Below are 27762 nucleotides of genomic sequence, written 5' to 3' on the forward strand. Positions count from 1 at the left end.
GGGTTTTGGTCTAGATCTCCCGCGGGGACCGGCCGTGTTGGGAGACAATTATGTTGTGTTGATTGTTGTGAATTAGTTGCATTTCGGTGTTTTGTTTGTTTCCGGTTGTTAATAGGGTTTATTAGTTTTTTGGCTGTAGTGTTTTTGGGGCGGGTCTGCCGCGGTCGACGAAGTTTAACATACTAGGTTTAATTTTTGTTGTTGTTTTGGATATTGTTTGTACTGGACTGCTCTGTGAGTTACTCTTCTTCTGTGTTGACATTTTGGACGAATCTGATTCTTCTCTGCTCCTTTTCGTCTTTTGTTGCATTTGTGGTTTTATTATTAACCTATCATATTTCAAAAAGGCTATGTTCCCTTTCTTTCTTTCTTCCTCGAGTTGCAGCTGTAGTTCCTTGCGTTTTTAATGATTGCTTTAGGGAAATCTTCTTTTATATAGATGCCGGCAGGGAGGCTGGTCTTCTTTTTCATAATTTGGTGTTTCTTCCATGTGGTTGTGAAGAATACCACCACAGGTAGCTTTTTGTCGCTGGAAGCCCTCTGTCCAATTCGATATACGTTGCTTATTTCATTGCTGTCTATATAAATTCCCAAGTCCACAATGATCTCTTTAATATAGTCCACTAGTTCGCCTTCTGGTTTTCCTGATTCTTCTGTCCCGAAAAAGATAAGGTTATTATTGCGCTTTTCCTTTTCCATGAAATGAATTTTCTTTTCGAGTTCTGCTACTTTGTTTTTTAGTACATTATTTTCGTCCGTCAAATTCTTCATCTTTTCGTCCAGCGCTTCCAGTACGTTTTCCGTTACAGATTTTGTTATTGTTTTAGTTTGTTGTTGCAGCTTTTCATCAAGTTTTGACAATAGAATCTCCATGTCTAATTTGTCCATGTTTTATTTTGGTATTTTTTGTTTCTTGTACTGGCAACACTCAGTGACACTGACACTTGTCGTTACTTCTAAATGTTGGTAGCACTTGCTTGAGTAATGGCGACTTCCGTTTAGGTTATGTTGATGAATTTCGTCGGGTTTTAATTGCACTTTTACACACAGAGTTTGAAGATCGCACTGACTTTTAATCTTCAAAGTGTTAATTCACTGGTGTTCTACTCAATTACTTATAGTATCACGCTTTATTAGCACTTTATCCACAAGAAATCGATTTTTTCGCGAGAGACAGTAAAATGCGTATTGACAGTTCGCCGCCGCAACCGGAAACTATGGTCCTACCATTAACAGGGTTCAAATCCGGTAACCGTCACGAACAAGTATTTGGGGCATGGTACTATATGACATCAAAAATGCTCTAAACGTCCATGGGCCATGATTATTGACTATGATTTTAGGTCGAATTTACTAGCAAATCAAAAGAAATCTGTCATTTCCATCTGAAATATTTCTGTGGCCTTTAATGAGAGCTCTTAGACATTCGACATTAGTTCACCAACAGCTCTGATGTTTTGCAACGATAGTAAGCAGATTTTATGATGAACGATACAATACTTATAATTATTTTGTTCGGAGGTTTCATTACATTAAAAGCCTTGTGACAAACGAAGTTGGTCAACTTGAAAGTAACTATCCTATTAAGCTTAGAAATAAATGTGTAAAGTGGAAATAATCACTGTCTTGGGTTGGACTTGAACCCGCGACCACTGGATCACTAGTACACTTTACCGTCTGAGCATCTAGCATCGTTCGCAGACGTTTCTGCTTGATACAAAATTAAATACCCTATTATTTACATAAAAATAAATTAAAAACTGTTCAAACAAAAAAATTAATAAAAATGGCGCTTTATTGCATGAAAAATTGAAAATGTTTCCAATAACACTATTCGCCTAGACATTTTCAAGTGTCAACGCTACGGCGAATTACAGCGAATAATTTTATGGTCAACCAATCGTATTGTGGGTGGTTAAAATTGGCCAATTGTGTTTCCGGTAACTAAAATAGACTTATATTTTGACGAGTTGTGATTAGTGCGTTTTTAAATTATTTTCCCTAAAGCTAATCTTCGACATTTTTTATGATGCACTTATGAATACATTGAATATACATTATGAGCTCATCACTAACTAACAACCTTCATCTCTAAATCATGTTTAATTTCCCAGCTTTATTCGCAACTCGGTGATTAAATAAGATGGCATATTCGTATGGAGTTTAAAAGGAACACTCATAAATCCAGACATTAGCGAGATCCCCGCAGGAGTGTGGAAATATCAATAGTTTGGAAGTGTAACGTTCTTGCTACTTTTATCCTACATGAGCTCTCTTTTAGTTCTGGCTAGTATTAGGGCACCGCTAACGGAGAAGACATACCTGCACTGCTACATAATGCATAATAATTGTGCCTTTAAAAACATATGTTTTAGTTTGGATTTTACGATGTGAAAAAATGGGTCATTAGGTATTTTTGGACATCTAAAATATGAAAAAGCTAAATTTGTGAGGCATTTAATAGTATAATTTGGCTGCATATACATTTTTAGTCTCAAATTATTTAGATAAGCCCTAAATATTAGGGCAAATATATATCATCTTCTTCTCTTCTCATTCATTTTCATTTTAGTTTGCAATTAGGATATTATGAGGCTCCGCTTTTGATGCCAACCTAGTGCTGAATAAAAATAAAGTAAATATAAATACAAGGAGAAGATTTTTTGAATGTCACTTAGGTTTGATAAGGCACGAGCAGTACTTTTGACATTATCTGTTGACCATCAACAGTAACATTTATAGCATGCAAGACTGTGTCACGTTATTATGAAATCTTGTCAAAAAATGTATTATATGTCTTATATGCAGTGGCTTCAGCCAACCGTTTTTTGAAAAATCGTGAGCCTTTTTTAGATCATAATACGGTTAGCAAAAAATATGAATAAGTGTAGCAATCTTAAGGCCTTTCTTTAGTCACTTCATTGATTCTAAACCTGGTGATATCCCAATTTGTTTACTAAAAGTATTGCAACATAAATATTGAGAGACTCATATCCGGAACGCAGGCTTTGTCAGGAGAGTACAACCAAAAATTAACAACGGGCGTCGTTATTGTCATTACACACAAACAATAAAGCTATCCGCAACAGGCTTCGTCATTTCCCCTTATGTGGGTTATTCTAAAACACAGTCATTTAAAAAGGACCACCCCGAGTCGCGATTGAGTGAGAGAACCTGAACTCACGGCGTCTTAAGTCAATCTGAAGTGTGATTATTTGCTAGCAAGATTCGAACTACGTTACTATTTTAATTCATAATTTATTTATTGCATCCATGGTTTACATTTGGTGGTACATACATAGTGGGTTTCACGTGGACCCTAGTAGGGCACAGCAATAGTCTTAAATCTAAAGTATGCTAGGTATTGGTATTAATGTAATCATTATATAAACTAGGTCTCATGACAATGGTTAAGACATTGTAATTTAAAATTATATTGCAACAAATTTATTAATGTCTTGAAGATATTATTAACAATTAAATTTAACATTGAAAATGTAGGGTATATGTATAATATTTGTTTATTTAATAGTTATGTCAAGAATGTCAAGATTAAGAGTTTGTATGTCATGCAGTGTTTAAAAAGAATTCGATATGTTACGTCATAGTAAGAATATAAACGTTATGCAGAAACTTCGGCCGTTGTCAGAGTCAAATAATGAATAGAATAGCCAATCCATTTGCCGCTCGTACCAGACCAGCTATGAATCAGGCAATTACAGGCTTTTTGTCGACGCAATAAAATCTACCTAAATGGAACAGCCAAATTGGTTGACCTGTACACGATTTCATTCTCTAACTCTACAACTTACGTGGCACATAAATGAAAGCTGAAATAGCCTTTCTGTCAACGTGCGAAGAGCTTTGTCATACGCAGATAAGTTTGTGCCTCCATAGTCATGTACAAGGTACAAGTCTGGAGCCGTTGCCATGGCGACGGTAACGGCTTCGCTCGTCGACCCGCTACGAAATCGGGTGACAAAGAAAGATAAACTTCAGATATTATTTTATTACAAGTTTCGTAATACACACCGTCCTTGCTCATATTATAAGATTGTTTCAGTTTAATTATTCAGCTTTCACGGTTCAATGGTTTCACCAATTTCTCTGATTATTGTGGATGGATGTTTTATGGAATTTATGCCTCGAATACTGACGATGTTTTGGTGTCCAAAAAAAATAAAAACATGAGATATTATAATTAATCAACAAAAGTATTAAACGTCTTTAAGGATAATTTGAGTAAAAAAACTGTCATACAGAAAAGCTGTTTAAACGTACCTAATATTAGTGCACAAGAGACGATACGCGTGTGAAAACTAATTTCATCATGTATACTTGATGAATGGTAGTCGTTTCCTGTACATTGCTTTGTCTCGCGACAAAAGCCGGGGCAGCGACAGCGCGGGCCATATTGCCGCCACGGCTCATATTGCGTTATTTACCGGCCCGCAGAGGACCACTTTTTAATGGCACGATAACAGACCACCCGAGACCGGCGTTGCCGTTAAATCTCGAGCTCATAAATACGTTATGTAAACCCGCCCTAATAATTAGTCGCGGTTACGGCGTGTAGTTAAGCTTTATAGACCGGCCTCGAGAGCCAGCGGAAACTTTTCTCTCAAGAAAAATGTTCTTTAATTTGTCTGGCACTTGTAAGCGATAATAAATGTTGTTATTTCGGACAGTTGATTTTTCTACCCTTTTCATATCGCTGTTTTAATGCGACTAGATTTTTGTCGAAAGCCGCTGAGAGGGCATGGAATATGTATAATCCTGTTAACTCCGAGACCTTCGCGTACGGTACACTTATCCTTGGCTTCATTAGCTATTGAAAGCTCTAGGTGCATAACTTTTTATTGTTAGATGTATTAGAAACATTTTTTTTCAGTTTATAACTTTTTATTGCTTAAGAACTTGACATCCTTGAACCACCAACCACCATGTTGAGATCGTTGAAATGAATAATAGTACATTATTTACAAATTAAAAGTACTTACTTGTAAACTTCTAATATATATAGACCTCGTTTTTGTTTAAAAAAATGGCCTTTTTTTTTCAAATTAATCCCTTTTGCGTATAATTAACGATTGATAATGCTTTAAAAAATACTTTACCATTTTTTCATTCATACATTTTCATGCCATAGGCCAACTTGAACATGCCTTTAATTAAGTTTAACTCAATCATAAAAAAATACTGCGCTAGTATAAACGTAGTCCAATCTAGAGAAAATTGAGCATACGAGGTGAATCATTGATAAGGATCCCGCGTGGCGGCCTCCGAGAGGCGGCGACGCAGGGCGAGCGCGGGGGCGCCGCGGGGGGCGCCGGCCGGCCCACCATACGACCGACAATTACCTTATGCTCGTCGTGCTGCCACCCAAACTTGGCAACTCCTCTACAAGTTTCTTTAAACGTTCTTTCAACAGTTCACAAACTCCGGCGTTAGTTTGAAGCGTATGGCGGAAGCGTTCTTAAGCGCGTGCTGTATGTTACAACGAGTACAGCGACGAAGCGAGATACGGAGTCATGCGGTCAGCCAAAAGGACACAAACCTACTGACAAGCTGGGTGTTGCGGGTGCCTAGCGGGGCGGGGGGTGGGACGCGCCATTGGCTCGCCGGGGCACGCCTTCCACCGTCGCCGGTGCCGCCGCCGCCGCCGCCGCCGCCGCCGCCGCGCCGTCGCCGACGACGACCACTTTCAACCAACTCCTCAACTACGTACAACTAGGAGAACTTACCACTTCGTAGTCGCACATTTTAAATAACTTAGTATAGTTGAGTAAATTTCCAATAAATAACCCATTCTTCATTCAGTTAATGTTTACCACATTTTAGCCATTGGCGCCTTATCTGTATAAAATTCGACAGTTTCATAAGGAAATAAAGTAAAACACCTATTCATCAGTCATAGTCAGTAGCAGCCTGAGCATGTAAATATTAAACGCCTGAACTCATGATATGTAATTCGTTATTTCAAACAATGCTTGTCTGTAACTATAAAATGCAAACTTCTGCACACAGGATATAAAAGCATAGACACTTAAAAACATACTAATGCTACATACATCCCAATTCCCGCGAAATAACTAATTTTAAGAGCAGGTAGAAAGCGTGAATATGAATAAATATTTATATAGGTACATAACGGCATAACTTTGCTCAACAAGATCTACGCAAACTCGAAACTTTCCATTCAAACTTTTAAGCAATAACCTAGTACATCCAAGAACTTATCCTTTGGAAAAGAATAAAAGTAGAATATCTTCAAGAGTTCCTGGAATAAACTTCCATCAATGTCACAATAAAGACAATAAAATAATCTGCATGAAAATGCAAGTTTAGTGTGAATGAAGTTGTCTGCAAGAAAGTTGTTAAACCACAAAGACATTGTTATTTCATAAAACATCTATTACAGCGATTTCAGAGAAAAAGTAGTGTGTTATTTTCTGCGATTTGGTTTTTGCTTCTTGTCAAGCAGGAATTACTACGTTGCCTGTTGGCTGTTTAGCTTTTCCTTTGGCAAATTCCATTAAAAAAAAACTTTTTTTTTCTTTCATATATTGAAATATTTTTTTTTCATTTAACATCAAATTTAAAGCGATAGTATTCGTCAAATAAAAGTAGGAAACAATGGGGGGTACTGATAAAATGAGTGACGAATCGAACGTTCGAATCGCGGCAGAAATGCGGAACGAAGGTCACTCATTTTATCAATGAAATTGACAGCGACAGCGCACGTGTCATTTTTACTTTAATCTTATCACATTTAACTATCAGTACATAGAAAATTACTTCTACCATTTTATTTCGAGAAAACTTAAAACAAATTAGCCAAGCTCTGTTTCCACAATCAGGTGCATCGATAAAACTATAGGGGGAAGTCCCCGAGTGGCGCACACCTAAGCCTTTTTGAAGAAAATTAAAAAAGTGACAAAATACAGGTATCTTTATTTATGAATTACTTTAGTCAACAAACTTTAGAATAAAAAAAAAGCAATGCACGTCCCGTGCACGTCTGTGGTACGTCCCCCCGCGCCACTTTTACTTGTTCATGAATTGCTCGCGTTCTTAGTTGCCGAGATAGTACGTGTGTCCGGCACTATATCGCCGCCATACTTACTCAACCTCTTATCTGCAACACTCATTTGATGACAAAAACACCCGTATTCCGAATGAAAGAAAAGCGACAATTCTATCAAATGATTGTTGCAGATATGAGGTTGAGTAAGTATAGCGACGATATGCCGTCCGTGGTTACGGGACTTCCCCCTACCTTAATTATGGCAGAGCAATGCTATTTCCAGTGACAAAAGCTGAGAATTAAAATTCTACCGATTCGTCCATACAATGCACAAAGACCTATTAATAGACGTTGGAGAATGGACAGAGGAGCGTGGGCCGTGCCGTGCAGTTGTGCATTTATGTACCGCAGTCACGTGCGGTGGGGTAAGCACAACTCGCAGTCCGAATTATTGCCGTGTGTTAACTTAAATAAATCGATTGTTTCGATGTAGGTACAACACAACTTAGCGAATATTATTCTATAGAGACATGTATCTGTAGTTTTTTTTGTATAATTAAAATTCGTCTCTATATTTTACTCCGCGGATATTTGGTCCGCGCGCTGTAGACAGATAATAAGTTACTCTCAAATCAAAATCGAATATAATTTATTTTCAAGCAACTAAGGCCCATAGATACATACCTTACAAACTAACATATATACCATAAAAATCTTATAAGCTAAAAAAATCATGTAGGAGACACAGTTTTCTGTCGCGGTGGCAGGAATTCCTACGGAAACGGCGAAATACCACACCCATTGGCCAGAAGTACGCGCTCGCGATGGTTTCCAGCAGCGGCCGCGGCACGCGCACCACGAACCAGCTAAAGTGCAAAATGGCGCGATCGCAGCTGGAACACTTTTAGTTCGTAGCGGATCTTCTTGCGTACATATTCCACCACATCGTCAGCCGTGGCGGAAACTTTCATATTTGCTAACTAATTTATTGTTAAGAGATGCGACTTTTCTTTCTTACTCACCGGATACATCTTATTTACCATACAATTTTGACAGATCTGTTAAGTGCAGTAAAACTATTTTGGAACCAAAAAAATGTAATTTTTATAAAGATTCTTACTGCAACATCGATATATTTATTGCAAATAGATATCCATTACTTAAACAAAACACCACTACAAAGGTACTCGAAACCTATAGGATTTTTTAACTCATTCTCTGGCAGCACTTTTTACAAAATTTTTAATCCAAATAGCCAAAATCACAGAGCTTATACTTGACACCTTAGCCTATAACTGGAAGTTTTTTATCTGGTATATTTTTTGACAGATTTTATGATAATAAAAATGTGGATTTTCTATTTTTCACTCCACGAAATTTATAGCCATAATAAATAAGGCATTTCAGTCATATATATGGTACATTTGTGATTTTTGTATCAGCCAAACAATTACTTATAAGTTATGTTATGTTTAATGTAATGTTTGTAAATATATCATAATATAAGTTATAATAATAGAGATATTATATCCGAAATCATTACGTAAAGGTCGGTTGATAGGTAATAAATTTTAAAACATAATTCAAATGTAACTATGTAGGTATGTAATAATCGGAGATAGTACAGAACCTTTTAGCCTTATTTGTTCCTACCATCCATACGATATAATATTATAAATGCGAAAGTAACTATGTCTCTCTGTTACCTCTTCATGTTAAGCATGCCGCTCATCCCTTTCCCCGGGCCGCAAATTATCTCCATACCAAATTTCATCTATGTAAATCGGTTCAGCGGTTGCATTGTTGCTCGCAACTTCGTCTGTGTGGAATGATTGATAAAAATTTGGTACTTATCCTATGTCTTTCCCCGGGCCGCAAATTATCTCCATACCAAATTTCATCTATGTAAATCGGTTCAGCGGTTTTTATCAATTCGCCGGATTTTTCGTCGAATTTTTATCAATCATTCCACACAGACGAAGTTGCGAGCAAAAGTTAGTTATTTTATAACTATATATAATATGTACCAACGTCGTGTCGTATCAGGCTGTTAAGAGAAGGCAGAGGACCGCCAAACATGGAAATTCCTTCACCGACAAGTCTTACTCTTAAATATATGATGATGATTATAAGTACCTATATGACCATAAAATAGCAGCAACGCGAGGAATAAAACTCGAACGCACATCCACATGTGATTTCGTATTGAAATCCCTTTATGCATTTGGCTACGGAATTGTTATGGCGATATAACTTTAAACTGTCTGGGCCGTGATATATCGTACGGACTGTTAAGTGGCACGCAAAATGTATTTATACTTTGTACTTCCTTAAATCGTTATGGCGTCGTGCCAAGTGAAACAATCTTCCGTCGGCCACGATAACGGCAATACTCATGATTTTATTACATGACGCTGTAATATGTTTTTTAATAAACTACGTTTCGAGTACATTAATGCAGTCATTAATTTCAGTGTGACAAGTAAAATGATAAGTTTGGCGTAATTTATCAGTATTTTCGAGTAGTTAATTATTTTTAAATTTAAATTGGTTGCTGCAGCTCTTTGCGCTTTATTAATTTGTCTGGGAAATGGATGAGCAAAACGTAATTAAAGTAAAAATGTAGACTTTCGAGTAAACAGTTACAAATAGTGTATGTAACTTTTTTTTCTGATATTTCCATGTTTTGATAATGATGCTTTTAAAGAAAGTAAATAACGGCCCGTACGGCCGACCGTAAATAATCTGATTTGTTAGAACAAATATCTTAGCGGTGAAAATATTATTATTGCGTAATCTATATATATAAACGTAAGTCCTGACTAACTGACTGACTGACTCACTTAAATCAACGCCCAGCCCAAACCGTTGGACCTAGAGAGCTGAATTTTTCACAATAGATAGCTTTTATGACGTTAGTATCCACTAAGAAGGGGTTTTTCAAAATTCATCCCCTAAGGTGGTGAAAAAGGGGTTGAAAGTTTGTATGGAGATCATAAATTTTTTTGAGTGCGGGACTTGAAACTTTGTATAAAGGCATATTATTAAAATACTAGAAAAGTAATTTTAGCGTTTTTGAAAATTCATCCCTTAAGGTGGTGAAAAAGGGATAGAAAGCTTGTATGGAGGTCAAACATTTTTTTAAGTGCGCGACTTGAATCTTTGCATAAAGGCATGTTATTAGAATACAAGAAAAGTGATTTCAGCATGTTTTAAAATTCATCCCCTAAAGTGGTTAAAAAGGGGTTGAAATTTTGTCGTGGTCCTAATTTTATTTTAAGCTAGGTACTTGAAACTTCATAGAAATATATATAATTAAAAGAGAAAAAAACTTGTTTCAGCATTATTGAAAATTCATCCCCCAAGGTGGTAAAAATGGGGTTGAATGTTTGTATGGAGATCAAATATTTTTTTGAGTGCGGGAATTGAATCTTTGTATAAAGGCATATATTATTAGAATACAAGAAAAGTTATTGAAGCGTTTTTAAATACTCATCCCCTAAAAGGGTTAAAAAAGGGATTCAAAGTGAATCTATTACAAATGCTTTGAAACTTCTTAGAAAGGCATTGTATAAGATTCCAAAAAAGTTATTTCAACGTTCTTAAAAATTCAACCCCTAAAGGGGTTAAAAAGGGGATGTAAGTTTATATGTGGTACAAATTTTCTTTTAAGCTAGGAATTAATATATTAAAAATAGACGAAAATTTATTACTTGCACCGTTTTGAAAAGTTTGTATTAATAGTTTCGAGAGCGATTTTTTTTTTAAATAGTGGACTTGTAAATCTTCTAAGAGGCAGAGGGATTATATCGGGAACATTTTTTTTCAGTTAGGGTCTTGAAACTTCGTAGTTTGTGAAAGACGAATTTCATGCGATGTATAATTATTAACAAATGATTAACCGTCCCTACTGATATATTTTGCTGCATAATGTTCTATATTATGCTCACGTAGAATATATAACCACCAACATACAAATCCACGCGTACGAAGTCGCGGGCAACAGCTAGTCTATAATATATATAAACGTAAAAGTCCTGACTGACTGACTCACTTAAATCAACGCCCAGCCCAAACCGTTGGACCCAGAGAGATGAATTTTTCACAATAGGTGGTTTTTATCCACTCCACTCAGTAGTTTTTATCCAGTCCACTAAGAAGGGGTTTTTCAAAATTCATCCCCTAAGGGGATGAAATGAGGGTCCAAAGTTTGTATAGGGTTCAAGTTTTATTTTAAGCTATGAATTCGAACCTTAGGTATAAGATATATTATTAAAAAACAAGAAAACTAATTTCAGCGTTTTTGAAAATTCATCCCCTAAGGTGGTGAAAAAGGGGTTGAAAGTTTGTATGGAGATCAAAAATTGTATCTAATGCGGGACTTAAAAATTTGTATATAGGCATATTATTAGAACCTGGACAGCCCAGTACAACACAGCGCGCCAAAAGAGCAGAGACACCATAAGGCAGGCTAAGCGGAAACACATAGACAGTCTGGTATCTAGCATGGAAATGCTGATAAAGGCATCCGAGACCAGACTCTTTTATCGTGAGATAAGAGAGACAAAGAAGGGGACCGAAGACTTAGGCCCTAGAAGATAATGAGGGTAATCTTACTTTCGCCCCCGAAGAGCAGAAAATCTTGTGGATGAATTACTTCCGAGACCTGCTCAACTGCCCAGCAATCTGTAGAAGCAGAAAACCTGGACGAGCCAGTGCCGGCACCATCATTTGATGAAGTAACCAAGGCGATCATGAAATTAAAAAACAATAAAGCGTCTGGTATCGACGGGTTGCTAAGTGAAGTATGGAAGTGGAAGTAAGTATGGAAGTATGGAATAAAACTTGAACCCCAAGACAAACTTTCATCCCCTTTTTAACCTACTTAGGGGTTGAATTTCCAAAAACGTCGATTTTTTTTTTGTTAGCGGCTATCGCTAATTGTTAGCTTAAAATAAAACGAACCCCATACACTTTCATCCCCTTTTTAGCCCCCTTAGGGGTTGAATTTTTCAAAATCGCTTCTTATCTCTTGTACACTTTATAAATGCAACCTGGTGTGCAAATTTCAACTTTCTAGCTTTTGTGGTTTCGCCTCTGCGTTGATGAGTCAGTCAGTCAGGACACGTGCATTTATATATATATAGATTGTGGCATAGTAGGTACTTAGCGTACAGCTGCAAAAATAAAGTAAAACTATTTCACGATGATATAAGTAAGAGGAGTATTATGCATATTATGCTGTTTTATTGTTACTTATCAACATTTATTTATTTTATTTTATTTATTAAATAGAGCAACTATTTTTACAGGTAAATCCTAATGTATTATAAATTCAATATACGCGATATAATCCGTTTTCATAGTTTTATTTCATGAGTAACTATCGCGGTAACCGAAGACAATATTAGGTAAATCCTAATACAATAGTGCCTTACATGAACCTTATTACTACTTACTTAACTAAATTACATAGCCCGATTTGTACATTTTTTGCTGCAAGTTTGCTATGTTACGTACGAAGTGCTACGTCGTAGCTTGTAGCATTTAAATGCCTTCGACCGCGTTTGAACATTATTAAAACACCTCATTTGACCGAGAAAATTATTTAAGAGCGTATTCTGATTTTAATAACAGAACTGGATTGGCTATGGATCTAATTCGTCGCTTTTATATTAAAAACAGAATACGCCTGTCAGACGAGATGACGTTTTATTCGAAAAGCAGTGTCAATCGCTTATTTACTTTTAGATATAGTTTAATTATATAATATTTATTTTGTAATGTTTTATAATTATGTCTGAAAATTCGCCTTTTTTTTACTACTAGTAGAGTGCTAAAAGTAGTATTTTAGTTTTTTTTTACATAGGTAACCTTTTGTTGATATTCAACAAAGCATAGGTTTATTTTATTTCGTTCCATATACTCGTAACAGCGCTCTACCCTAATGTGTATACCTTAATTACTAAAAACAACCTCAAATGTTTAAATTTTACACCTTTACGGACATACGCGCCTGACAGTTATTTCACATCTTAATAAACGTGTCAAGGCGTGAAATCTTAGCAAATTATATGACATCAAGCACTAACTATAGCTCACTTCTTGGCAGCATCAAGTGACGGCTCTAAGATTCGTATTAAATAAATCGCCTCACAGTTGATACTCGCGCGAGTCAATGAGGCGTGACATTGACGAGGGTTGCCTCACATTCACCAATATGCACGGAATACCGTCGTGGACCATGTTTGACATGACACGATTCAGGTGAAAATAACTAAACCTTTTTTTCCACACTATCGAGGAAAATAAATGTTGACGATTAGATTGTTACATTTCATTCTCAAAGGTTTACAGATAGAACATTTCCTATTTATATTAATGGCTCGAAATAACTAACAATCATCATTTATCTCTATACCTACTTATATTCTTCCAGGTATATAAAACGTTAGTAGGTACTAATCAAATCATTACGTATGCATGCAGTCCCCCGTGTAATATACCTAATGCGGGCCATACAAACCGAAAATAAACGCGACACAGAGATTTCCCGGGCGCGTTAAATAACTGATAAACGGAGGTGCAGTGAATGGTATTCAGATATTTTTATAGTTGATCGAGCGCCAACCCTTGTCACTGTCATTGCGCATTATCTGTGAGTTTCATATTGAACTGCAGGTTGCCCGCGCGCCCTCCATTATTGTACTACTATCAAAGAACTTGTATTTGACTGGCGCATATTCGAATAAAGACAGGCTAAATTTATTTCACCTGAAGATAATTTGCCCAACTACAATAGTTTTTAATAATACTTACCTAAGATAATGCCTGATTCGTAACGAATTTGCCAAATTCAAAACCCTGTTTTTCTATAATTTATTGAAAATTTGTTTAACAATTATTATTTATTAGTAAATTCATCATACTTCATTTCTCCCCGCTCCTGTCGTAAGTTTTGTTGTATGCCCTCCATCATACATTCTACAGTGTCTTTTGATACATTCTTGGTTTGAGTTCTATCGAGACCTATCTTTTTTTAAATATTTTTGTTGCATATCGCTCTTGTCGTTTTAACCAAAGAATTGCTTGGACACTCAACCCCATACTTTGGAACTATGTTAAATCAAGACTGTGCCCGATTTAGGGCATTGGCATAAGCAAGCTAATAGCCTCATAACCATCGTGGATCATCTTCAACTATTGTCAAAATAATATTGGAAGATATTAAACAAAATCTGCGAACCGTTTCTTTTAGTGACTGTTGATGTAGATTTCTCTATCAAAAAATAACCAATGCCAGGTAACTGATTCGTGGTACACCAGATATTTAGAATTATTTTCGGCGTTCACTTGAATTTTTTATTATTATCTAAGATTATATTTAAAAACATATATATATTTTTAGTATAATAATTTCGTGATTCTGGCAATTTCAACGGTGGAGTGATTTATTCAAGAAAAAGCACTGCATTTGGCAAATTCGTTACGAATCAGGCCTTAATTTACTCTTACGCTAAACTTGAAGTCTTAATAATTGAAAGTGTCATTCTCCAAATATTATTAATAATAGAGTTTGTAATGACAGTGTATTGAGGATTGGATTTGAAATACACGCGTACTACTCGCCATATTTGGGTGGAAGCTGTACTTATTTAGCTAAGAGCAAGTAGGTATACGTGTAATGTACTCTACCACTCACATACATATAAGTAGTAACAATTCACTTAGGTAGCCACTATTAAGTCATTTATTTTTATTTATATAGTTTTCCCGAAAGAAATCGCTACTGATGTACCATTTTTTTATAAACAATGGTTTAGCTACATTGAGAGCAGTCATTATAGGCACTCCCGAGAAACGTGCGACTTAGTTGCAGTAACAATTGATAAATGCACTATGTAATTTGGAAACAAAGGCTTACTCTGTTGTAACAGTAGGTGAAACTTTTGTCTATCCGGGACAGCGTAGAATTTTCATTAAAGCCTTCTTAACAGCGCCCTCACATAAAAGAGCAATTTTTCCCGGTTGGAAAATCTCGATGCAGCCGCATTAACGCTTTTATTTGCTCTTCTCTTCGAAAAAACTTATTATTCCACTTTTCTTACCCTGGGAATTACATTATTTTCTTGCAATTTTATTTATAGAAACCATTTTAATGCTTCCACTTTAATAGATATCTCCGTTTACTCTGCTCTTGTTTTTGATTGGATCTAAATTGAACATAAATATAAATTTGGTTTGTCGAGATTTAGGTTTATAGAACTTTATTTTCTCAAAGAAATTATACATTTCACTTCAGAGAAACTTTACTGCAGCAGAACTAAATAAAAATAATCAGTAAGTATAGCGAGTGCATGCGTACTCACTTACAAAGCTCTTAACTAACTAAAACTTAAAAATAAATAAATACACTAAAACTTATGTTTGGTAACTACCAACTTAACTAAATATCCGTAACATTTAAGAACCAAAATGCCTTTTTTTTGTTTTTTTTTAGTTAGCCATAATTACCTAAATACCAATATTAACGTAGGTATCTAACGTACTAGGTATCTAATTAATTGGATTATTAATAAAGGTTTATCGATATTTATTTTTCAGTACGTACTACCTTTTTTTCAGACTGTACTATTCTTTTGACAGTGTTTTTAACAATATCTAATTAGACGGGATGGCGTTGTGTTTATCATTTAGTTTAAATAGTTAATTTCAATAATTGTTGGTTTGTTACCGGTTTTTCATGCTTATTACCAAATTTGAGCCAAACCGAACATCAGAAAGTGGTTCTAAACAATTAAGACACATGCCATAACTAGTAGCAAGTAAATAAATAAAAGCTTGTTAAAAGTGGGTAATGGTTTAGAATTGAAGCAGAGATAATTATAATTGACTTCCGTCAAAAATAACACCAGCATGTTGTTTTATCCACACCTTTAGCTTTCATTTTTTTTAATTAAAAATTGAAAAGCTCTTGAATCAAGGTTGGAATTTCCTTTTTTTTTAATGAATGATTCCACTTTATCAGCATCATATTAGTTGACCTGAAATGTAAATAGTACGAGTACAAGCGTGCCAAACCAAATGGAAGGCCAATGATGTATGACTTCATAAGCGGCCGGGCAGAGGCACGTAAACGTTTGAAGTGAATTCGCGAACCGCAGGTTGGCGTATTATACCTTTTCGCTGCGCCGCCGTCACGTTCGCTAAGAGCTGTCAGCGAGTGTTCCGATAGTGGTAACGATTGAAATAGGCAATCCTACAATTTATTATTACATATACATAATATTGTCTTCGGTTACCGCGATAGTTACTCATGAAATAAAACTATGAAAACGGATTATATCGCGTATACTGAATTTATACTGCATCCCGACGTTTCGAACCCTTTACAGCGTTCGTGGTCAACGGGTGACTGAACGTCGGGATGTAGTATAAATTCAATATACACGATATAATCCGTTTTCATAGTTTTATTTCATATGAAGATACACTAAAGTGATCATCAGTTTTTATATTTTTTTGTATTTGTATTAATTTTACGTTTAATCGGCTTAGAAATAACTTTTCGATTAGTTACTGTTCTAGTGAAGCGAATTCTTGTTTGTCAATAAATTTAATTATCAAGTATGTTTTATATGTAGTTAGAAGCTTAAAAATATACGCTAATAACCCAACAACACAACAAAACACAATATAGGATAAGATAGTTATCTTGCACACTAACACTGTGCAACTACACATTCCAGAAAGCCATTAATTGTTTAATGGTTGTCGTTCAAAAGGTGACCAGTCAGTTTTTGAGAGTAAAAATTTTATGCTACCGTATATACGCTATGACTCAAATCACTATTTTACAACCCAGAACTACTTACTGAACGTATTTTGAAGTGAACAGAAGCTAATTTTGCCGTTAACCCTAATCCAGCATGTTCATTTCGATCGCGTGCAGTCCCATGTGGTTTGTGAACAAGATTGATGGACTCGCGGACGCGACGCGACGCAACGACAGTTCATTTGAATGTCGCTCCTGTTGCCATTCTCGCACGTTTCCATTTAGGTACTAGATAATCTTCTCCACTCGCTGTTCTATGTAGCTTACTAACGGGTCCAATGTACAAAAAATATCTTACAGATACCGAATACATGCCAGTTTTAACGAAATTAATTTCATAAACGTCAGTAATAGATGAATTTTAACTGAACACGTTTCTCGCTCGGCTATTTTGTTAGTTATTAAAAAAGACACAGACGGTACTGCGTTCCGTTTTGCTGCTTCCTTTGTCCGTCCTAATACTTGTGTCGTCCTAGAACAATTAATCAATACTGAAAAGACCGGATATCCAGATTTATTACTAAAATAAAACTAAGAGGCGAAATGGTCTAAATTAAAAAGCAATGCCTTGTTGAGACAGAGCGAGCGGAAACAAAGCGCTGGGAATTCATCAAGCCCTTTTGAACCGAGTATTGTGGTGCGGTATTCACAGACCAGGGCGGAAAGAAAATCTTCAGCAGTAGATCGCCACTCTTTGACGCCCCGATGCAAAAAGTAATCTCTTTTCCGGAAAAATCCTACTTCATTACTTTGTACGGGAGTTCCGTATTAGAGGTATTAAGTTATTTTACTAGTTGAATGTTAATTTTCAATGATTATTAGAATATTAAGAATATTTCAATTTCATTTAGCTTTTTAATTAAGCGAGCTTTAGTTTAATTTTTTTTATATTAACTAGGAAACAAAAATACATCCAGTAACAAACAAAGAGATAAGTAACATCCTAGTATTTAATAGTAAATTAATTCTTGCAGAGTTATAAGGAAATTTTAATTAAAACTGCGTAGAGCAAAATCAGCAAAAAAGGCCGTCACCGTTTAGTCGCTAGTGTTCACATTTTTAATTTAAAAAAAAACATAATAAATGTTCTAAGAGTGTGTATACAATAAAGCACTCCTGAAAATCTTAAATCTTTTACAATATAATAAATTCACTTATGCAAAGTTGTACCTAAAATGAGAGGACGAGCGTCAGCGTTTAATAAAATTTGTATAAAAAATCGATGCCAGCCATTCATTCGTAAATGTAAACTCGTAAAATTTCATTTACGAATGAATTTCATTCCATACATTATGAAAATATACCCTCCTCTATTCCCTCTTAAAGTAAGCTACCATTTTTGATTCCAATATTTTAACACAATACACAATCAGTTTTAGTATTTTTATGTACACTGATGACTAATCACACAATATTTATTTCGGAGACTTCATGAACATCGTTGCACTCGTGTTTCGTTAAAATGTTGCCTAAACGTTAATCCGGACCGGAAGTGGTGCGTAAACTTTCAGCAAATCGGTTCGGCAGTTCCGCGTAATTTAGTTACAAACCAATTGCATCCGAGTCTCAGTTGGATGTAATTCGCGTACCTTGATTATTAATTAATATCTTGAAACTTAATATGTGTGAACTACACGTTAAACAATCATCTGCCTAGAATAAGTTTTATTTGCTTATCTTAGCCCGATACGTAATAGAAAAAGGTTACTGCTACTAATGATATGCCTACTAGTTGCCTACTAGATAAGATAAGATAATATTTATTTCATTTAAAAATATCCAAAATTATAACAATCATAAAACACTTAAATAGTACGTAAATATTGTAAATATACTAATATGGTTTTAAAAAGTAAACAAAGTTTACTTAACATTGAATATAAAATCTCGTCCGCAATAATTGTAACTGGCTCTAACATATTTTACATCAAAACAAACTTAGGTATTTCGTGTTAGTAGCTCAATGTAGTGTAACTTAGGTGCTTATTGGGCAAAAACAATAAAGATTATATTAAATTATATTTAATTATTAGATTATTAAATATTAGTAATAAAAACGTATGTAGGAACTTAAATAACTTTGTAGGTCGAGCAATAAGCAGGACAACTAAATGCTAACCTAAGTAACAGAATGATTATTTATAACAAACAATAGGTATATAAGTAGGTAAAGTGAGCGAAATGTTATACAAATAGCAACTGGTCACATGGAGAAAGTGACATAATATTTTTACTATTGCTATATTTAGCGCTCTACTAGTTGTTATTCGTGATATATGCATTTTAAATAACCGTATTCAGTCGCTTACGTCAATATCCTCGAACGACTTTGGATTCACACCCTCAAATCCCCTTCGCCATACAAGCTGTCCGAATAATAACCGACAAGTACCGCTTAAACAAAGAAGAACTGCATTTTATATTCATTGATCTGGAAAAAGCGTTCCACCTAGTACCGCATAGACTTGAATGGCAGGCGCTTAGGGCACAACATCTGCCTGAAATTTACGTACAACTTATACAGGACATGTATCACAATCCATTCACGAGAGTGAAAAGCCCAGGCCTCAGCGATGCGTTCGGGGTAGGAGTAGGTTCACCAAGGTTCGGCATTTAGTCCGCTACTTTTCAACCTGGTCATGGATCTTATAACCGAAGAAATCTAAGCTCCATTGCCGATGAATCTCCTGTACGCGGACGACACAGTACTCATAGCTAACACAACAGGCGATATGCAGAACACTACCTATACATCTCTGGGTTAAGGCCCTAGAACAAGCGGGTCTCAAAGTCGAACCAAAACCGAACACTTGCAATGCAGGTTCACTGACAGACACCAATAATCAACTGTCTGCTACCCCGACTTGAAACCGGTGCCAAGAGTTACACATTTCAAGTACCTGGGATCAGTTATCTCAGAAGATGGAAAGATAGAGAAAGATGTAGCGCACCGAGTAAATGTTGGCTGGCAAAAGTGGCGCACACTGTCTGGAGTACTGTGACACTCGCATGCCCGTTCTAACTAAAGGACAGGTCTACAAGATGACTGTTAGACCAGCGCTGCTTTATGGATCAGAGTGCTGGCCTATCAAAGAAACCAACGTGCAGAAACTAGAGCCGAAATGAAGAGCTTAGGTGGTCCGGAGGGGTTACACGGCTTGATAAAGTCAGAAACAAGTACATCCGGGGCAGTTTCAGGCGGGCACGTGATGCGAAGGGGCGAAGAGTACGTTACCAAAAAAGCTCTGAACCTGCCGGAGAAAGAGAGAGGCGAGGGACGCCCGCCGTCAATATGGTGGACTAGCAAGACCCAGCTACGAAAAACGATTTACCCGACCCGACAACCCTCGACAGAATCTCCTGGCGCAAAATTAGGAGAGACCCCCCCCTAAAATGGGATGGAGCAAGGAAGAAGGAGAATAGAATTACCATAAATATTACCATTTTCTCAACATGTACAGTCAAAAGCATAAATATATATACATTCCCAAAGTTTCAAAAATATGTGTACGCTCTTACACCTTAGACAATAAAGTCGTACCGGCTACCGCCACCGGCGCCCGCACGGAGTCACCGGGCGCGGAGGACTGCGGCCCGCAGTCTGCGCCGGTCCCTCACCGTCAAAGCAAGCTCCCGATGACACTCCTCGGTACGGAGTGAGACATGTCGAGCGTTTTTCGACTTAAAATAGGTGAGTGACCCGTTATTAATATTAATATATTTAATAAAGTCGTGTTCACATATTTTTGAGCCATTTGCCTGGATCGATATTTTTGCCTTCGACTGTACCAGCAATCGACTGAACGGTGTTGTGTGTTGATTACAAAAACGTCGTAACGTCGTCGTTTATGACATATTTCGATTCATGTAGGCAACTTAAAAAACAATGTTACTTACCCAATTTTTCCTAGAACCTGAGAAAAAGTCTGGCCAGCCTGGGAAATAATCCCGGTAACGAAATATATCACTAATTGAAACATTTGAAATTTAACACAACGAGGTAACAAGAGTACTAGAATTGAGGTTTATCTAGTACCTATTAGTAGGGTCAGACCAAGATAACTCTGCAGCGATTTTTATAGCAGACATGCGTGTTATTTAAACGTCATAACTATATTAAAGTTTGACGTTTAAAATAACACTTACGCACCAACTATGATTCTCTGTTTTGCCTAAAGGTAGGACCGTGTAGGATTAAGTCCGCATTTTGTCACTGTATACTTTTTACTGTGCAATAAAGTTTAACATACATAAAAATAAATAACTTGCTTGTAATTTTTTCATAAAATATGAGTAATTTTAATAAGAAAACTTCCGTGAGACACAGACATATTAAATATATTAAGAACGCTCGACATATTTTTCACTCCGTCCTCGGTCACAGTGTCATCAGGAGCTTGCGTTGACGGTGACGGACCGGCGCAGACTGCGGGCCCCACCCCTTTGCGCCCGATGATTCGGCGCGGGCGCTGGTGGCGGCAGGGGGGCGACAAACTACCCTCATTTACGGCATTATTGTCAAATGATAGGTTGCACACAACACTCACTGCGTCATGCGCTAATGGTTCGTCCACACTGTCCACCGACGTAGTACCCAAAACAGTTTTCCAGCTCGGAGGCACTGAACAACCACAATCACGGTTAAAATTCAACTGTCGGCTAATTTCGATATCCTCCCGTAATTTTCGCGAATGAGTATTTTAAGAAAATGAAAACATTGGTAATATGTAATATATTTTTATTTGAATTATGTTGATATGCAGTCTGGGCGTTCTACGCTTTACACGTGACACTATTTTTAGCTGACGGTCGCCGAGTCGACAAGCTCTCTGGTCCGTTACAGGCTATTTTTACAGTGTTCTCATGAGGAAATATACATATATGAAGAGATCTAGACCAATGTAAATTGCTAGAAGAAAGTAAATATAGGTAATGTACCTAATCAGAAATTAATTAATTAATTTATAAACTGTAACCACCAAAGAGGCACCTTGTAAAAAATTACAGCGGGAACTTGTAACTCAAAGTAAATGCAAACCGCTCAGAAAGGAAACCTTACACGGAGATAATCAAATCCCCAGCATCCGATGGACACTTCAGCAGGAACTGCGTCCGCACCGGAAGCCGCCCGCTTCACTCCGTCACGTCAGTTCCGGTGTCCCCCGCTGCCGGATTATGTTAATGCTGTTTCACATACATTTGTCTTTGCGTAATGCTCCACAGCTTTTCTTGCTTAGAAGCAGTATTACTTTCCGATGTTATTCTTCTACGTTATTTATCATTGTTTACGGTTATATTGTTTCAGTTTGATGCAACACTGATGTTTAGATAATATTTTCAAATTCCGTATTTTTCTTTGTTTTCTAACAAAATAGTACGAGTACATGCAACAATGTCTGTGCATGTTAAAATTGTAAGCAATTTTAATATGCACATACAATGATGACTTGAGATTAATAATTTTTTGTACTTTATTTGATTTGTTGTATTCTGACATAACTCAAATTTCATACTCATTTACCATGAAGCGCACATATATCCTGTCAATAAAATCTGAAACTTCTCGTGTTCTAAACTGTTCCTCCCTTTTCTCTCCGCTATTTTATTTGCTTACAATATATAGGTATAAAATGCATATTTATATATTGTAAATAGTGTCGATTTCGATCAAAGAATAAGCTATATCTACAAATTCATATTATTTGATCGAAATCGACACTATTAAATACCGCAAACCTATAGCATGCTAATTTGTTAGCCGTCTCAGAATCAATACGTTGTCTGTATGACAGATAGTAGGTAGTACGTAGCTAGTAGCTACGTGAAGTTCATCGACTCCAAGTTCCCAGAACGGGCAGCAGTGGCGTGCAGCGCCAGTAAGTGGGCCCCAGCGTGGCGTCCACTTATACGCTTGTTATTTTGCTAACACATTTAAGTTTGTGCGCTATGTTATATTCATGTTGGCCGCCAAGATTGTTCCTATCGACGTCGAATATTGAGCCTTGTTAGCCGGTGACCTTAAATAGAACGGCTGCTATGCAAATTCCCTTGCCGTCATGCAATGTGGCACATAAAAATTCCTACATATTAAATTTAAAGTAGCACAAAAACTGCCTTTGAAAATATGCTTTTTTATTTTATTTAGAAAATGTTCATCCCTTTTGTAGGCACATTTAAGTTAACCTATAAAATACATTACGCTCGACATAATGTGAGCGTTAAATATTATTGGTAAACGATAACCAGAACCAACAAGGGCGCATGACTAAAGCTGGAACCGAAACGATAATAATCCGATAAAAAACGTACATAAAAGTTATTCTAGGTACGTGCTCAATATTTGTTGTATGGAATTGGGAAAATCCAATTGTGTCAACACGGGTATAGGTAGGTTTGCTGAATCGAATCGGCCGACAGGTAAACGGTTATCGCGTGTAATAATAACGTCAGGACGAATTCGTCGTGATAACACGTAGTTGCACCGCAATTATGGGCCGTTAGGCGCGCGCGCCGGCGCCACGCTGCATCTACCCTAATTGCACGATAAACAGTATACCTACTTCTTGCTGCAAACGCTAAGTTTGGGGCAAAACGAAATAGAAACGTATAATTTCGCTGAGAAATGTATTTGCAAACTTTTCTCGCGCGCGTTATTTCTTTATTTTTCTTGCACCATACTTCTTTTCAAATAAAAACAGTTTATTTATGATTTTCTTCATTGTTTTATTAATCTGACTCATTTCCCTCATTTCTAAAGTATAGTTCCAACCGAAAGAAAATATGAAACTTGACATTCATGTTGCTTATTTAGTAGATGGTACCCCCTTTCCCCCACTTTGTATCGCAAGAGCACATGAATAATTTCAATCAACAAATTGAAACGTATCTCAAATTATTGACGTATCTTAAAGTTCGAATCAGGCCGAAAATATTCTTCATTAAATTTTCTACTATAGTTGTATTGGCCTAGCTAAAATAGTTTTTTTCACATACAAGTAGCACTTTTCTGTTCAATGACATTTTATTGCCAGTATAAAATATTATATTATGTTATAATCGATTACGTGCATACTATTTTTCTAACTTAAATAATATTCTGTTGTAATTGTAAACAATAAATGTAATTAGCGTATTTTAAATTAATTAATAGCATATTTAAATTAAGTAAATTAATTAATTAATTAGCGTAATATTTACAAAGAAACGTAAAAAAAACATTAGTTTAATAATTTAATTTTTATTTTGACCTTTTAGGTCTCCCTAAACGCAGCCATACTTGTCTGCAATTTAAAAAGTTTATATTTAAAAAGTTTTGTACAAATATTTTACAAACCATAATTATGCGGTTCTGTATAGTGTATAAATTTGTACATACTTAGTTTAAATCAATAACTTTATAATAATAAATATGTGATATCAGTCTTCATAGTGTTCTTCCGAAGATTTGGTTCAAAGGGGTAAGAGCCAGAAAAATCTACAAAAATAATGTACTTGATTTTCATTGTATCATTTTAGGTGTTTGCTGCTGTCTTTGAAAAGATATTAGGTACATAATTTTGAGCTTTAGGTACTTTTAATTTGTCACTACAGTCACGTCTGAAAATATCGATACGGACAAAGTGCCAGAAGTATGTACCTATACTAAGGTCGTGTATACATATTTTTGGCACTTTGTCCGTATCGATCTTTGCTTAAAATAATAATGTTTTGAAACCTAATATATGTATGTAATTTCCTCATAGGTGATGTGAAAAGCAGTATGTGTCACATGATAGCAAAATTATTTCCACCTTGGGCGTTAACACTTGAATCCCTCGCTACGCTTAGGATTCTATTATTGAATCCCTCGTTACGATCAGGATTCAACCATAGAAACCTTCGCTTCGTTCAGGATTCAATGTACACCCTCGCCGTAAATATGTCATTTTGCTCCCTTGTGACACAATCTACTATTTTTTCTTAAGGGAAGTACAGTAAATCAACTTGTAGTACTCTTTTATAAATCATAGCCCTTCTTTAGCCTGTGTCTTGACATACAAAGCCTTTATAAATTGTATATACAGATGTCAATCACAATGAAACCTGCAATCCAAAGATGTGGGTTCGAGTCCTACGTTAGCCAGAGTTGATCATCGTTGTTAGGGTTCCGTACCTCAAAAGGAAAAAACGGAACCCTTATAGGATCACTCGTGCCGTTTTAAACATGGAGGGCACTTTTGGAGGCTAAATGAGAAAATTAAAAAATGAAGTATTTTAAACTATATCATCTCAAATGAAAGAACTCGTTATGTGAATCTCAAATATATATTTTTTGTAATTTTAAAATTAATAGTTTATAAGTTATTTAAGAAAATAGCCAAAAAATTACCATTCCCCCCTTTACGAGTATCTCCGAAACTACTGGGTCTAAAATTTTGAAAAAAATACACAAAATAGTTATTTACCTATAGATCATAGGAAAACCTATTAGAAATGTGCAGTCAAGCGTGAGTCGGACTTAATTACTTAGTTTTTGATCCGACCCCTACAGATTTTTTAAAGACATTTCACTCACGTTTCACATAAAAAATACATTGTAAAAAATGGCGTATGTACGGAACCCTTGGAACGCGAGTCCGACTCGCACTTGACCGGTTTCTTTTATATACAAATTGTAATGTGGTACATAACACAATAAAAAAAGGGAAAAAATCAATGTTTGTTAAAAAAACGTATTGATATATTAACATTATATTTAAAGCCCTTCTTGCTTGTTTTATGTTACTTAGACCGCCCATACTATGATGTAGTGCAGAACAAAATCGCTCATCAAAATTTGCACCTCGCATAATTAGAAAACTATAATTCCTAGCACAGCAACATACTTTAAAGGAAACTATTGTTGAGAATTTAATGAAGAATACTTTCTTTGCTGGTCATTTTGTTGTAGCTTCAACCGTTTTTCTATTAACAATTAAAACCCGTAAAATGGGGCACAAAAGTGGGAAAAAGAGTGGGATGTACCAACTTGACAAGTTGTTTTGCGTTGTACGTATTTTTTTCTTACCTACACATGTAGGATACACATGCATGCCAAGTTGTATGCTTTCTTCTGGTTGGGAATGAATTCTGAGCTTACGAGTCGAACTTTTTTAGGTAGAGTACCCACTCAGTGCGTAAATTGTTAATGGTGCTTTGATTTCCACTGATATTACCTACAACGCTTTTCTAAAGTGCAATACCAAACTAAAATCTACTAAAATATAACCGTGATTTTCTTTTAATATTGTAAAGCAATGGCTTTTAAGCGTAATTTAGATGTCTGTAGTGGAAGTAAATTATTTAAAACTGTGTAATCCATTATAATAACTGCCGTTCGGCCAATAAAAACGACGTTCATTATGTTATTCACAGACGTCATAAATCTATAATAAACAGTTTTCTGAAGTAATAGCTGCAACATTTAAGAGCATATATCTGATACGAACAAGCCATTAAAAGCCTATATACTTAGGCAAATAAAAGTCACATTCACTGCTATAAAGAGATCGTAAAATTCACTGCAGTCACTTCATGGTTCTCGGTTTTTAAGAGTTGTGGGCTATTTGCGGATGAGGGCATTTGAAATAGATACTACATTTTTAGTATTCAATTTTTATGGAGGTTTACGCGGTTTACGTATATGTTCAGAAAACTGTGCATTCTTTGTATGATATGTAGGGTTCATATCGAAAATTTTCAACAACACTGAAAGAAATGTTTGCATAACAGTAAAAAAAATATTTGTTACAGATAAAATGGCACTAGCGAAGTAAGTGTTACCTATTAAATCACATTTAAAATCGGGTCTAACGCGAATTTATTTTGTTACCTTTGAAACTTGTGTCGAAACGTCGGTAAATAAAGGTAACAAAATAAATTCGCGTTAGACCCGATTGTAAATGTGATTTAATAAGTGTTACCTCTTACTAAATCGGCAGAGCAAAATGTATTACTTAAGAACAGTTATTTATTTAATTACTCATAGATCATAGAGTATGGCTGTTATTAGATTTGTTATTGTTTGTTATGAGTGTATTTTGAATAATAACATAATTTTGATTTCTTCCTGCTAGATTCCGTTTTTATTTAGCTTGCAAATCTTGCAATGTTCGTTTGTAAGTCACTAACTATGTATTAGATATATAAGTTATCTTTAGAAATTTTCGAACCCTTGTATCCGGTTATGTTGAAAGATCGATGACAATACATGCAGACATCAAGCAGATCCGATGAAGGAGACCGGAAGTGACTAAATGTAATATATGAATAGTGACTTTGTGATAAAATAACGCAACTTTTTTAGATCGTTCCGCCAATTATTAGACGACTATTGAAAGGAAATTACAGTCGGCGATAAAAACTTGTCCCTAAAATGATTTTTTTAACAAAAAACATTTCTTATTATATTTATGTAATCATTTATAAATGCTTAAAATTGGTAATTGTAAACCTTTAAATTTGATGTATTATAGCGTTAAACACCCAGAAACAGCTGATGCACGCCTTTATACGGAGCTAATCAAGCGCTGAGAATGATTTCAAGATTAATGAAGTAGTGAGCGATTAAAACCCCCCCGATTTCAGCAGTACACTCAACAGACAAGTAAAGGATGTTCTTTGTATATAAAGGCAGTTAACACAGTCCGTCGATTCGGCACTACCGCCGTTGAATTCAGAAGTGCGCCACTTACTCCAATCAATAAAGAGATGGAGATTAAATCATAACTATTTATTTCATATTATAAAAATGAAGAATCCATAGTTTGTGATCACTGATCAGCAACTCAAGCTTCATCAAATGGACACAAATATAAATCAGTTAAAGGTTTCATCACCTACCATCAGACGAATGGACTCTAGACTAAAATTGGATACTTAA

General features: G+C 35.8%; 1 protein-coding gene across 2 annotated transcripts in view; it reads right to left on the minus strand.

Annotated features, from left to right (window-relative positions):
- LOC134740986 (protein muscleblind) overlaps positions 1-27762 on the minus strand; it is a 496603-nt gene that overhangs the window by 409309 nt on the left and 59532 nt on the right. Inside the window, exon 1 of one of the 2 annotated variants that reach the window (XM_063673684.1) lies at positions 5361-5569. The exons of the other annotated variant lie outside the window; for it this stretch is intronic. The gene's annotated coding sequence lies outside the window, so the exon portion shown is untranslated. Of the gene's footprint in view, positions 1-5360; positions 5570-27762 lie in introns of those variants that run through there. 2 annotated transcript variants of the gene reach the window in all.

This window comes from Cydia strobilella, chromosome 4 (assembly GCF_947568885.1).
Source record: "Cydia strobilella chromosome 4, ilCydStro3.1, whole genome shotgun sequence".
NCBI lineage: Eukaryota > Metazoa > Arthropoda > Insecta > Lepidoptera > Tortricidae > Cydia > Cydia strobilella.